Here is a 12385-nt window from a genome sequence, read left to right as displayed (position 1 = left end):
CTTGTCATTTGAAGGTGACATTCTCATAGGTTCTGGCAGTCACTTGCCTTCTGCATCTGTGGCTTTCTCTGAGGGATACCTTGTTCTTTTCAAGTCCCCATACAGAGTGGCTAAAACAAATTTGCATGTCAGAAATGTATACCTTGTGAAATTTAAGCATTACTTTTGAAACTTCTGGAGAAAGCAATGGCACCCCACTCCAGTACTGTTGCCTGGAAAATCCCATGGGCGGAGGAGCCTGGTAGGCTGCAGTCCACGGGGTCGCTGAGTTGGACACGACTGAATGACTTCACTTTCACTTTTCACTTTCATGCATTGGAGAAGGAAATGGCAACCCACTCCAGTGTTCTTGCCTGGAGAATCCCAGGGACGGGGGAGCCTGGTGGGCTGCCGTCTTGGGGTCGCACAGGATCAGACACGACTGAAGTGACTTAGCAGCAGCAGCAGTTTGAAACTTCTCCTTTGAGGCACAGAAGGATGAGTGGACCTACTTTACAAGCAAAAGAATCATTTAACTTTTTAGTAATTCAGAAGAAAGACTTTAGGGAATTTGAATTACTTGGTTCTTTTTCCTTTAATGATTCATGGGCAGGGATAACACAGTATATTCGCTATCTCATGACAATGGCTTCTTTTCTGTGAACATTTTCCTTTTTGTTTTTGGTATCTCTAGCCCTGCGTACAAGCTGTAAAGAAGAACAGCTTTGCATCACCTACTAACTGTTTAACTTTAGGCACTCTGCTTTGAGACTCAATATCCTTCCCTGTCTACAGGCAGATAAGATAGGCTATCTTCAGAGCAATCTGAAGATCAAATGAGATGACGCCTCAGTAGCTTAGTGGAGCTTGTTAGAAGGTGGTAAAGAACCCACCTGTCAATATAGGAGACATGGGTTCAATCCCTGGGTCGAGAAGATCCCCTAGAGAAGGAAATGCCAACCTACTCCCATATTCTTGCCTGAGAAATCCAATAGACAGAGGAGCCTGGTGGGCTACAGTCCATGAGGTCAAAAGAGTCAGACATGACTTAGCAACTGAACAACAACAGATTAAACCTACTAGTTTGGTAATTATCTTTATTTTATAGGTGTTTTTGTATCTATAGAAAGGAAATTCAAACTGCCTTGCCCTCTCCCCTCTTTGCTCTGCTCCCACTTCCTGTATCTCACTCCCAGCAGTACACTCATTGGGGACAACAGGAAGGAAGCCCTTTCCTGCTATTTATATCACAAAACAGCTTCCGTTTCCTCCAGTCTCTGGAGACCTTGCAGGTTGATTCTACACAACCACGCAGCCAGTCAAACAGCCGTACAATCTTAGGCACATGAATATCTTTCTGAAATAATATCTTCTTGCTCTCTCTGACTACTTGCTTCTCTCTTCCTAAAGCATTTTATTTTGGTTCAGACCTAGAGATTCTTAGACTCTCAGAAAAACCCTTGATCCAATAGGCAAAACTAACATGTGGTATTTGAAGTTGTCGCAGTGAACAGGTGACCTTTGGGGGAGAGTGGTGGTTACACGTATGTGTTCACTTTAGTAAAATTAATCCACTCAAGACTTCTCTGCTTTTCTTGGAGTAGGAAATGGCAAGCCACTCCAGTATTCTTGCCTGGAAAATTCCATGGACAGAGGAACCTGGTGGGCTATAGTGCATGGGCTCGCAAAGAGTCGGACATGACTGAGCACACACACACACACACACACACACACACACACAAGATTTCTGTGCTTTTCTTTGTGTGTGCATTAATGTTTATTTTTTAAACGGTAATTCCCCCCCTGTTTTTGCAGATGCTGTAATTCACATGTATATTTTCAAAGGGTTATATTTCATTTTTAGTTGATAAAGTCTTTCATGAATGTCAGTGAGGAAGCATCTCTAAACCTTTAAGATGATGTGGGTTTAAGTCTGTTTATAAACTCTTTGACCACGTGTGCATGCTTAGTCGCTCAGTCGTGTCCAGCTCTGCAAGCCCGTGGACTATAGCCTCCCAGGCTCCTCTGTCCATGGGATTTTCCAGGCAAGAATCCTGGAGTGGCTTGCCATTTCCTACTCCAGGGGATCTTCCTGACCCAGTGATCAAACCTGCGTCTCCTTCATCTTCTCCTGTATTGCAGGTGGATTCTTTTACCACTGAGCCACCCATAAACATATTTACATGGTCTATACTTTCACTTGATATGCTATTTTTTAAAATTTATTTTCTATAAATATAGCTGATTTACAGTGTTGCAGTAATTTCTGCTGTCCAGCAAAGTGATTCAGTTATACATACATATATTCATTTTCATGTTCTTTTCCATTATGGTTTATCACAGGATTCTGAATATAAACACATTGCTACCATTTTCACTCCAGAGTTACAATTCTTATGTTTTGAAAATATACTTTATTGCTTCATCTTTCTCACTGTTGTCAGCAGTTACTTAGCTGAATGGTGATAAGATAATTTATACAATATTAATATATGATTCTAAAACTCTTGTGAGAACTTCCCTGGTGGTCCAGCGGTTAAGACTCCACCTGCAAATGCAGAGGACACGGGTTTCCTCCCTGGTCCAGGAAGGTTCCACATGCCACGGGGCAGCTAAACCTGTGTTTCACAACTGCCGAGCTCACGCACCGCAACTACGGAAGCCCACACACTCCAGAGCCCACACTCCGCAAGAGAAGCCACCACAATGAGAAGGCTGTGCGCTGCAACCAGGGAGCATCCCCCCCGCCCCGCCCCCCGCGCACCCCTCCCCGCTGCCGTGCACAGCAACGGGAGAAAGCCTGTGCGCAGCAGCGAAGACTCAGTGCAGCGAAAAGTAAAACAAATACATATATAAGTTTAAAAAATAAAAAAACTCATGTGATACCATTGGATGCACTTGGATGCAGTTTTTATTGGCATTGACTTTCCGTGCTTGCTTCTGCATGGCTTTGTATTGTAAAGTTTACTCTGAATACCGTTACATCTGGGAATTAGCTGGCAAGTGCAAAAGAATAGTTTTTGGTATGGCGAGGGAACAAGAAGTAAATAGTTACCTTGGATTTTATTAGTTTTTTTTCCCCCCTTATAAGCAGCTCATTACCAGAAGAATGCACTTTAATTTACTTTCTGTTTTCTTCTAGATTGGAAGACTGATAAAGAGAAATAAGATGATTCAGGTAAATGGAATTAATTTCTTTATGTATCTTTTATGTTTAGCTTACATTTCTCAGGTTTTCCCACTGAGAAGAACAAAACAATTTTTGTGGTCAACTTCAATGTATAAGAGATGTTTTAGGGATATAGAGGTATTAGTCAGATACATACTTATGCCATTTAATTAATTTACTTACCCGTGTGTATTTAATAAGAGCATACTTATATGAAACATAATTTTACAAGTAATACTTTTTCCTACTTCAGGATAATTTCCTTCCAATTCTTTACATACCAGATTTGATGTCAATGTCTTTATTATTAGAGTCATCTTTGAGGCATCCAGTACTGTTTTCCAAGTATGTTATCATTTGACTTGTTGGTGATATAGCACTTTTGGAATTCATGTATGGTGCTGTAATTGGAAATTTTGTTCCAAGTCACAAGGATATTTGCATAATGTTAGAACAGTTGCTATTTTCATTCTTTCTGTATAGATGAGCATTGGAGATCCCCACTGTGTAATAGTTTGTAGACTCGCTCTGTTAAGTATTCTTTCCTTCCTTCTTCCCTCTCTTCCTTCCATCCATTTATTCATTTATTTTACTTATTGTGTGGTAATTGCATGTACATTGTTGAAAATTAAAATAGTGCAGCCGCTCCTATTCTTCTTATATCCCCATTGCTCCTTTATCCAAAGATAGTATTTTTCAACTCTTCTAATTATATTTTCTGATACCCACCTTCCAGTTTCTAAATGGCATGATGTCTGCTTTAAGTGCATTCACTGAATTTGTTTAAATTTTAGACGGATACACTTGTTCTTCTGAGGATTTACCTCTCATACACAATCCTTTACATCAGTGCTCACCTACACTGCCCGTCTCATGCAGTCATGTCACAGTCTGCGGTTAAATCCATATTTAATGTTTGCCTATTGTAACAGTATTTTTTTTTTATGACTGAATTTTTTGAGACTTATGCAGCTGTATCTCAGGCCATTTTGTTTTCTAGTTGGTTGTGTGTGAACTGTTTGATTTCTGTGGAAAATGTTTGACTCTTTGTTATCCCCAGAATTCTGAAATCCATATTGGAACATATGTCTTATAGTTTATCCATGTACATGATCCTTTCGATTCAGAAACTCATGTCCTCTAATTTAGAAATTTTTCTTTTACTGTTTCTTTGATAATTTCCTTTCCTACACCCTCATCTCTATTTTCTGTGTTTGTTAGTTGGATATTTGGACTCACTGGCACTGGCTTAATTTTCTAATTTTCTTATGTATATTTCTTAGCTATCTTCTAACTTGGTGTTTTTTTCCCCCCAAGAGGTTTTGTTAGTACTTTCTGAACTTTAATTTCTGCCAGCATATTTTTCATTTCAAATTTAATTTTTCATTGGCCTCTGAATATTTCATTTAAAAATGGGATCCTGGTCTTATTTCATGGAAATAATGTTTTCTGTTTTCACTCGAATTGAATTAGTTTGCTGTTGAATAGTTTTTGCCTGCTCTTCATACTTTTTTTAATCAGCTTGATTTGTGTTTCCTCTTTTTATCAGCTTCTTTTGGCCCCTGATTTTAACGTTAGAGGCTTTTCTCTAATGGTGAGACTTTAATAGCCTGTTCGTATTTGGGAGTGAGACTATAAAAAGTGGACTGGAAACTTGTTTACCTAGTGGGCTTCACTATAGGTTTTTGGGGTAGGAACCCAGATGTTTGAGCTGCTGACTCCTAGATATCAGAATCCGCAAATCTTTTTTTCTTGGATCTCTCTATGTCTCCAAAAGGTCCTCTTTTGTTCATATTTTTGTGGGGTAAAAGCCTGCCTATGAGGATTTGGGTGAGCCACGTAGGAGGAGGGGGCAAGAGGTCCACCGCCCAAGCCTATGAATGTGAGCTCTTGATGCGTCTATTCTGGCCCTCTAAGTCTGAAATCTTGCTATATCATTTTCTCCAGAGAGTAAACTGCTTTCCGTCATGGAAGTAGGGATGGTTGGTCTGGCTCTACCAGTTGAGAAGACCTGGGGTATTACCTACATTTTTTGTTGTTGTTTAAAATAACACAAGTTTATTACCTTGAAGTTCTGTAGGTCAGAAGTCTGACATGGGTCTTACTGGGGTAGAGTCAAGGTTGTCTACAGGGCTACATTCCTTTCTAGAGGAGAGTCCATTCCCTTGCTTTCCCAGCTTCTAGAGGCTGGCTGCATTCCTTGGCTCTCGGCCCCCCCCCACCCCCTCCTTTAAAGGAGCAATACAGATCAAATACATCTCGTGTTGCATTTCTTTGACCTCCTCTTCTGCTTCCCTCTTTCACTTTTGAGGACTCTTATGATTATGTTGCCCTGGAGGAGGGCATAGCAACACACTCAGTATTCTTGCCCGGAGAATCCCCATGGACAGAGCAGCCTGGTGGGCTACAGTCCATGGGGTTGCAAAGAGTCAGACATGACTGAGCGACTAAGCACACAGCACATGATTACACTGAACCCATCTAAATAAATCAGGATAATCTCCGTAATTTTTTTACTGAGTAAAAATCACAACTTAAAATATCCTATCTTAACCTTTTCAGTGTGTAATATAGTAGTGTTAAGTGTATTCGCATAGTCATGCAACAGGTCTCTGTAATTTTTTCTTCTTAGAAAACTAAAACTGTATACCCATTAATGAACTCTCCTTGCCCTAGCCTTAGCAACCACTGTTCTATTTTCTGTTTAAAGAGTTTGACTACTTCAGTTGCCTCATATAAGTGGAATCTTACAGGATTTACTTTTGTGATTGGCTTATTTGGAGAAGGAAATGGCAACCCACTCCAGTATTCTTGCCTGGAGAATCCCATGGACAGAGGAGCTTGGTGGGCTACAGTTCATGGGTCGCAAAGATTCGGACACGACTAAGCGACTTCACTTTCACTTTATTTTATTTAGTGTAGTATCCTCAATCAAGGTTTATCCTTGTAGCATATGACAGGATTTCCTTTTTTTTTTTTTTTTAAGAGTAAATAACATTTTACCTTCTGAACTTTTTATTTTGTGTTTGAGTAGAGCTGGTTAACAATGCTGTGATAATTTCAGGTGAACAGTGAAGGGACTCAGCCATACATGAACATGTATCCTTTCTCTCTCAAACCCCACTCCCAACTAGGCTGCCACATAACATTTAGCAGAGTTCCATGTGTTTAAAAAAAAAGTAAATACTATTTATTATATTTACATACCACATCTTCTTTATCCATGCATCTGTTGCCTCCTGGTTATTGTGAATAAAGCTGTAGTAAACAAGCTTGTGCAAATGCCTCTTTGAAATCCTGCTTTCAGCTTTGGGCCTGGGAAGTGGGATTGGTGGATCATGGGGTAGTTCAGTTTTAATTCTTTGTAGAACCTTCCCGCCGTTGCCAATAAAGGGGCTGCATTATTTTACATTCCTACCAACAGTGCACAGAGGGTTCCCTTTTCTCCACGCCAACACTTGTTATTTGTGTCTTGATGGTGGTCATCCTCACAAGTGTGAGATGGTATCTTATCTGGTTTTGATTTTCATTTCCCTCATGATTAGTGATGTTGAGGATACTATCATATGCTTGTTGACTGTCTATACATCTTCTTTGGAGAAATGTCTCTTCAGGTTTTGTATCCATTTTTTATTTGGGTTATTTGACTTTTCGTATTGAGTTGTAGAAATTCTTTATATATTATGGGCAGCAATTTCTTATCACAAACATAATTTGCGAATATTTCCTTGTTTCATTGGTTGCCACTTCACTCTGCCCCTTTGCCTCACAGAAGCCTTTATGTTTGATACAGTCTCATTTGTCTCTTTTGAAAGCTCTTGTTGCCTAGGCTTTTGGTGTATAGTCAAGAAATCATTGCCAAATCCAGTGTCATGAAGATTTTGCCCCATGTTTTCTTCTACGAGGTTTATAGTTTCAGGTCTTACATTTAGGGTTTTAATCCATTTTGAGTTCATTTTTATTTAAAGTATAAAGTAAGGGTCCAACTGCCTTTTATACAATCTGTCAGTCCATCTCCCTCTTCTCAGCACCTTACCGTCTTCTCCCAGGAACCAGAAGCTGCATTTCCTGAGCCTTTCTGGAGCAGTCAGGGGGATTTTTGTTTGCTTCCAAGGCAGTGAGCTTGTAGCTTGCTTTCCTCTGCTCTACTCTGCTCAGCGGTCATCTCTGCTTTCAGCTTAGACGTCTGTTGTCCTCACTAATTTTCTGTTCTCTTTGTCCTTACAGATTTATATCTTTTGTCCTCTTTGCTATAATTTTAATGGGATTCAGAAGGAAGTAGAGATAAACAGACATATTCCATTGGGCATCCATAATCCCCAAATCCATGTTGCTTTTTAAAGTGATATTTTAAATGCTTTAAAAAAATGATAATTCACATTTGCTATTGTTAGATCCTACCTCTGAAAATAATTGTTCGATCTATTTCTTTGATTCTTTTTATTAACCACTGTCAAGTGACCTATAAGCATCCAAGGATAGCAGTAATTAAAGTTATTTTCCCAAACATTATTTCACTATTCAAAGTAAACAGATTTTTGTTCATGAGACTTAGTGAGGTCTTGAATATAAGGTGACACCCTATTTCCTGGGGTTTACTTTTTTTAGGGGCGGGGGAGCCCTTGATTTACCTTTAGGTGTTTACACTGTATTTTGGTCAAAAGATGATGTTCTTGGGAATTCCCTGGCAGTCTAATGGTTAGGACTCTATGCTTTCACTGGCGAGGGTGCGGGTTCAACCCCCGGTCGAAGAACTAAGATCCTGCAAGCCATTTGGCATACCCCTCCCTCCCCCTTGAAAATAGAAGATGATAATGTTCTTTTGTATAAATATATTTTTCTCTGAAGCTTTAATTGAACACTTTAAAGGTAATGGCAAGAGAGTCTTGTTTGTTTGTTTTTAGTTTGTGACAGCTTTCTTTTGACTGTATTTGATTATTTACAAAGGTGGTGCTATTTCTTACAGATAGGATAAAGATTGGCTAAAAGGAGAGATTACTTAGTGTAACTAGGTCCTTAGGGACTATCACAGAATTAAGCCTGCTAGTTGGCTTAAGATAGGAACCCACTTTGGTCCGTGTAAATCCCTAGGGTTTTTATCCCAGGGGTCCAGGGATAGGCTTCAAAGAGTTCAAGATCCTCCTGAAATTTGAGTGGTGGTATCCCCTGGAAAAGGGAATGGCAAACCACTCCAGTATTGTTGCCTGGAGAATTCCATGGACAGAGGAGCCTGGTGGGTTACAGTCCATGGTGTCACAAAGCGTCGGACTTGACTGAGCAACTGACACTTTCACTTCAGAACAGGCTTAGTTATCAGCAGATATCCCATGATGCAGGGCTTATGTGATCCTGAAACGAATTGAAAACCCACATTTAATAGATTAATATAAAGAAAAGAAATAGAATGTTACTGATTAGATCTAACATGATCAACGTAGATGCCATCGGATTCCGCATTCTTTCACATGTGAGTACAAATGATCATCAGTGAGGGACTAAATGAACAGCTTTCTTAGTTCTTTGTTGGATGCAAAACATTATCTCCAGCTTCCTAATTATGCACCCACCCATTTATACATATGTAACTATAAAAAGTATCATTTATGAGGGTAATGTTTTAGCCTGGAGGAATGACCACCTTTTTATCAACCAGCTTGTAAAGTGGGTAATTTAGTAATTGCCCTTTGTTTTCATAGTGAAACTGCTATAATTTGTGAATATCAGTTATTTGTTGACAATTGAAGATAACAGATGATATATAGAGGGAGAAATGCCTCTATTATAGAGGCGTAGATAGAGGATTACAGGCTTTAGTCTTCAGTTAAAAAAAGATGGGATAGGTTTTACCTTATGCATATTTTATGACAATTTTTATAAAAAGCTTGAAAGAAAGAGGGAAAGAAATGAAAAGCTGGGAATGAGAAAATATGGGGGTGGGGAAGGTCAGTTGTGAATTTTTTGTTTCCAGCCTGATACTTTAAAACTTACTGATGCTCTTGTTTACAGTGAAGTATATTGATTGGTAAAATCTCTTTCCACATAGGAATTTCATGATTCCATTTTCAAGGTGATTAAGCTTAAATTGCTCTTCTATTCTAGGTACACCATTAAGTTCTTTGGAATACACAAAAGTATCTGACTAGAAAGCTTATGAAATAGAAGACAAGATCCTGCCTCAGGAAGCGTACATGAGAATAATTTTAAAGGAACCCAGCGATAAATGCAAAACAGTAGCTGTTGGAGGTATGTCATGACTTAGAACTTGCATTGAACCTGGTGTGGCGCACTCTGCTATAGGAAGTCAAGCTGAGCCGTTCTCTGGGAACCTTCAGAGAGCAGAACCTCAGTCTCTGGCCTCAAATACACTAGTGGCTGTTGTTCTCTGAACTTGACTGTGTAATGGGATGTGTTAACTTTGTCTTAAGCAGCTCTGATTCAGTCCCTCTGGAGCCCTTCCTATTGCTTGGCAGACGATAAACAAAAGAGACAATATTTGACTCTGGACATTTGAAAACGATAGTAAATTTCTAACCAGAAACCTCACTGTCTTCTCTTGTGAGACTGGGCCAGTCAGTATCAAAGCTCAGTGAATGTGTCCTTTGAATCGGCTGTTACTTATGGGCTTTTTCTCTAACCTGTGTGACATCAAGGCCATATCTGAGTCTGACTGGGTGGCGGCTGCAGTGGATTCACTGCCAAGGCACGTCAGTCGTGTCCGACTCTGTGCGGCCCCATAGACGGCAGCCCACCAGGCTACCCCGTCCCTGGGATTCTCCAGGTGAGAATACTGGAGTGGGTTGGCATTTCCTTCTCCATTGGATTTGCTAGTTCCTTATTAGTCACTGACTTTGACCTGCTAGTCTCCTTGATCTCTCCAACCAAGTTACAATGTTAAGTGGTAAACTTCATTTTCTTGCTCATAGCGATAATTCTCATCTCCTCAACTAAATTTATCATCAGGGTCAGTGCCATTCATTATTTTGTATTTTGTGACTTTCATGGATGGCCGTCTTTTGATTCGCTGGCTCTTTTTCTATGGCATAGCCTGTGTCATGTTGTAAGTCACGTTGATACTTGAGGGTTTTTTCCCCGTCTACCAATGTAGAATACTTTAAATGTACCCTGTGCCAGTCATCACACCATCATGAGAACGTAAAACAAGTCCTGCTTTTCTAGATGAGGCTGCTGAGGTTCCAAGTGGTTAAATAACCGGCTTCCTACTTCGGAGAGAGGAAAGGCAGACATGGGATTCAGCACTAGGTCTGCCTGTCCAGTATTGTGTGCAATAAAGACTGGATACCATGCCCTTTCCCCTTTTTGAAGCAGGGTTGGAAAAAGATCCAAATGTTTATGGAATTGTAACCTTCTGCTCTACCTTCTTCACAATTTTTTGTTACTTTTTCCCATTTCATGGATTCTTATTTGGTTTATAATTATATTTATAGCATTAATTAGCAAATTAAAATCAAGTATTTTCTAACTTATAATTTTACTGAGAATATATTGTTGGTATGAGACATCATTAAAATAGGTCCTCTTTCTAACAGAGGCTCTGTTATCTTTGTTGATGCCTTCTGAATTGCTTATGCAGCCAGTATAGGAAGTACAGGCCTTCCCCAGTGGCTCAGGCCGTAAAGAATCTGCCTGCAATGCAGGAGACCCAGGTTCAATCTCTGGATCAGGAAGATCCCCTGGAGAAGGAAATATCTACCCACTCCAGTATTCTTGTCTGGAGAATTCCATGGACAGAGGAGCCTGTAGAGCTACAGTCCATGGGGTCACAAAGAGTCAGACATAACTCAGTGACTAATACTTTCACTTTCATTGGGAGTGAGAGTGGACCTTGATGTTTCTGATATAATCCTGTTGTGTCTCTAGCATTTGCACCAGTGCCCAGATAGATACTTTCAATATAGTTATTGAAGATGATATAGATAAGGAATGATGAGATTTTGCTAGAAATCTTCTTACATGGTTCACAAACTTGTTTCAGAGCCTGAATCCTTTAAAATATAGAACCATCTATTCAAGTGCTTAGTTTTGGCTCAGATGATTGTTTTGAAGTGTGTATATAGCTTGGACATTGCCCTGAAAGATGTGTTTTAAGTTTAGGAATAAATCTTATCTCTTTTTTTGATCCCCAGTAGTGGGCTGCATGAGTTGAAAATCTGTATATTTAGACTTCTAAAATATTTTTATTAAATTAGCAGAGGCTCTGTATACCGAGAAGTATTTTGAATCTTCACTAAAATCCTGGGCGGGTTGGTGTGGCAACCTTCTTTGAAAGATGGATAACCTGAAGCTTGTGACATTACAAAGCTTGCCCAAGCCTGTGCAGCTAGAAAATGGTGGAGCCAGAACCCGAACCTAGATTTGTCTGATTTCACGGACTGTGCTTTGAACAATTACTCTGCCCCACTGATTACACCGTGGTGACATTCAGATTGCAAATGTGTCCAAGGATTTTTTTCTGCTTTGTGTTAATACAAAGGCAGTCTTAAAACAAACAGTTAAATAGGCCTCATCCTCACAGAAGCAAAGGCTTCTAGATAGGCCTGGTGCAGTCACTGATGGGGTTACAGCCAAACAGTGTCAGTTCTGTTGTGATGGGCTGAGAACTGGGAAGTGTGCCTCCCTGTTTCTGCGTGTCCTTTCCCACACTGAGCCTATTACACTGCGTGTTGCATACTCACTCACTAAGTCATGTCTGACTCTCCTATGACTGCATGGACTCCAGCCCGCCAGGCTCCTCTGTCCGTGGGATTTCCCAGGCAAGATTACTGGAGTGGGTTGCCATTCCCTTCTCTAGGGGATCTTCCCGACCCAGGGATCAAACCCACGTCTCCTGCTTGGCAGGTGGACTCTTTACCACTGAGTCACCAGGGAAGCTGCCAGGAACAATTAGGCTTGACTCACCTGAGCCCTGATGAGCAGCTGTTGCCTCCAAAGCAGGTGTGGCTGGAGTTTGGCTACACAGGCACACAGGTCTGACATTTGGATATGAGTCTCAAAATTTATGAAATATGCAAACCTGGGAACTTCTGGTATATTGTATCAATTTTACTAAAAGGGAAATTTCTTTTTATTTTTAAATGTACTGTTTTCCTGATTCTAAGTAGAAAGTTTGGTAAGTAATAAGTTAAAACAACACAAAAAAAGCCACCATTCAGAGGTAGCCACTGATAATATTTTGGTGTGGCTGCTTCAAGATTTTATTCTCAGGACTGTGTATACCTT

At 40.1% G+C, this 12385-nt stretch overlaps 1 protein-coding gene across 31 annotated transcripts in view; it reads left to right on the top strand.

Annotated features, from left to right (window-relative positions):
• The window catches only part of SGMS1 (sphingomyelin synthase 1), a 323882-nt gene that overhangs the window by 153981 nt on the left and 157516 nt on the right, over positions 1-12385 (top strand). For 26 of the 31 annotated variants that reach the window (NM_001206135.2, XM_005225396.5, XM_005225390.4 and 23 more), the window contains 2 exons: positions 3122-3157; positions 9248-9391. The exons of 2 other annotated variants lie outside the window; for them this stretch is intronic. The gene's annotated coding sequence lies outside the window, so the exon portion shown is untranslated. The remainder of the gene's footprint in view (positions 1-3121; positions 3158-9247; positions 9392-12385) is intronic. 3 more of the 31 variants (XM_059881899.1, XM_059881902.1, XM_059881886.1) reach the window with 2 other exon arrangements.

The sequence above is a fragment of the Bos taurus genome, chromosome 26 (assembly GCF_002263795.3).
Source record: "Bos taurus isolate L1 Dominette 01449 registration number 42190680 breed Hereford chromosome 26, ARS-UCD2.0, whole genome shotgun sequence".
In the NCBI taxonomy this organism is placed as follows: domain Eukaryota; kingdom Metazoa; phylum Chordata; class Mammalia; order Artiodactyla; family Bovidae; genus Bos; species Bos taurus.
Note: the sequence above shows the minus strand (reverse complement) of the source record. Positions and strands in the feature narration are given on the sequence as shown.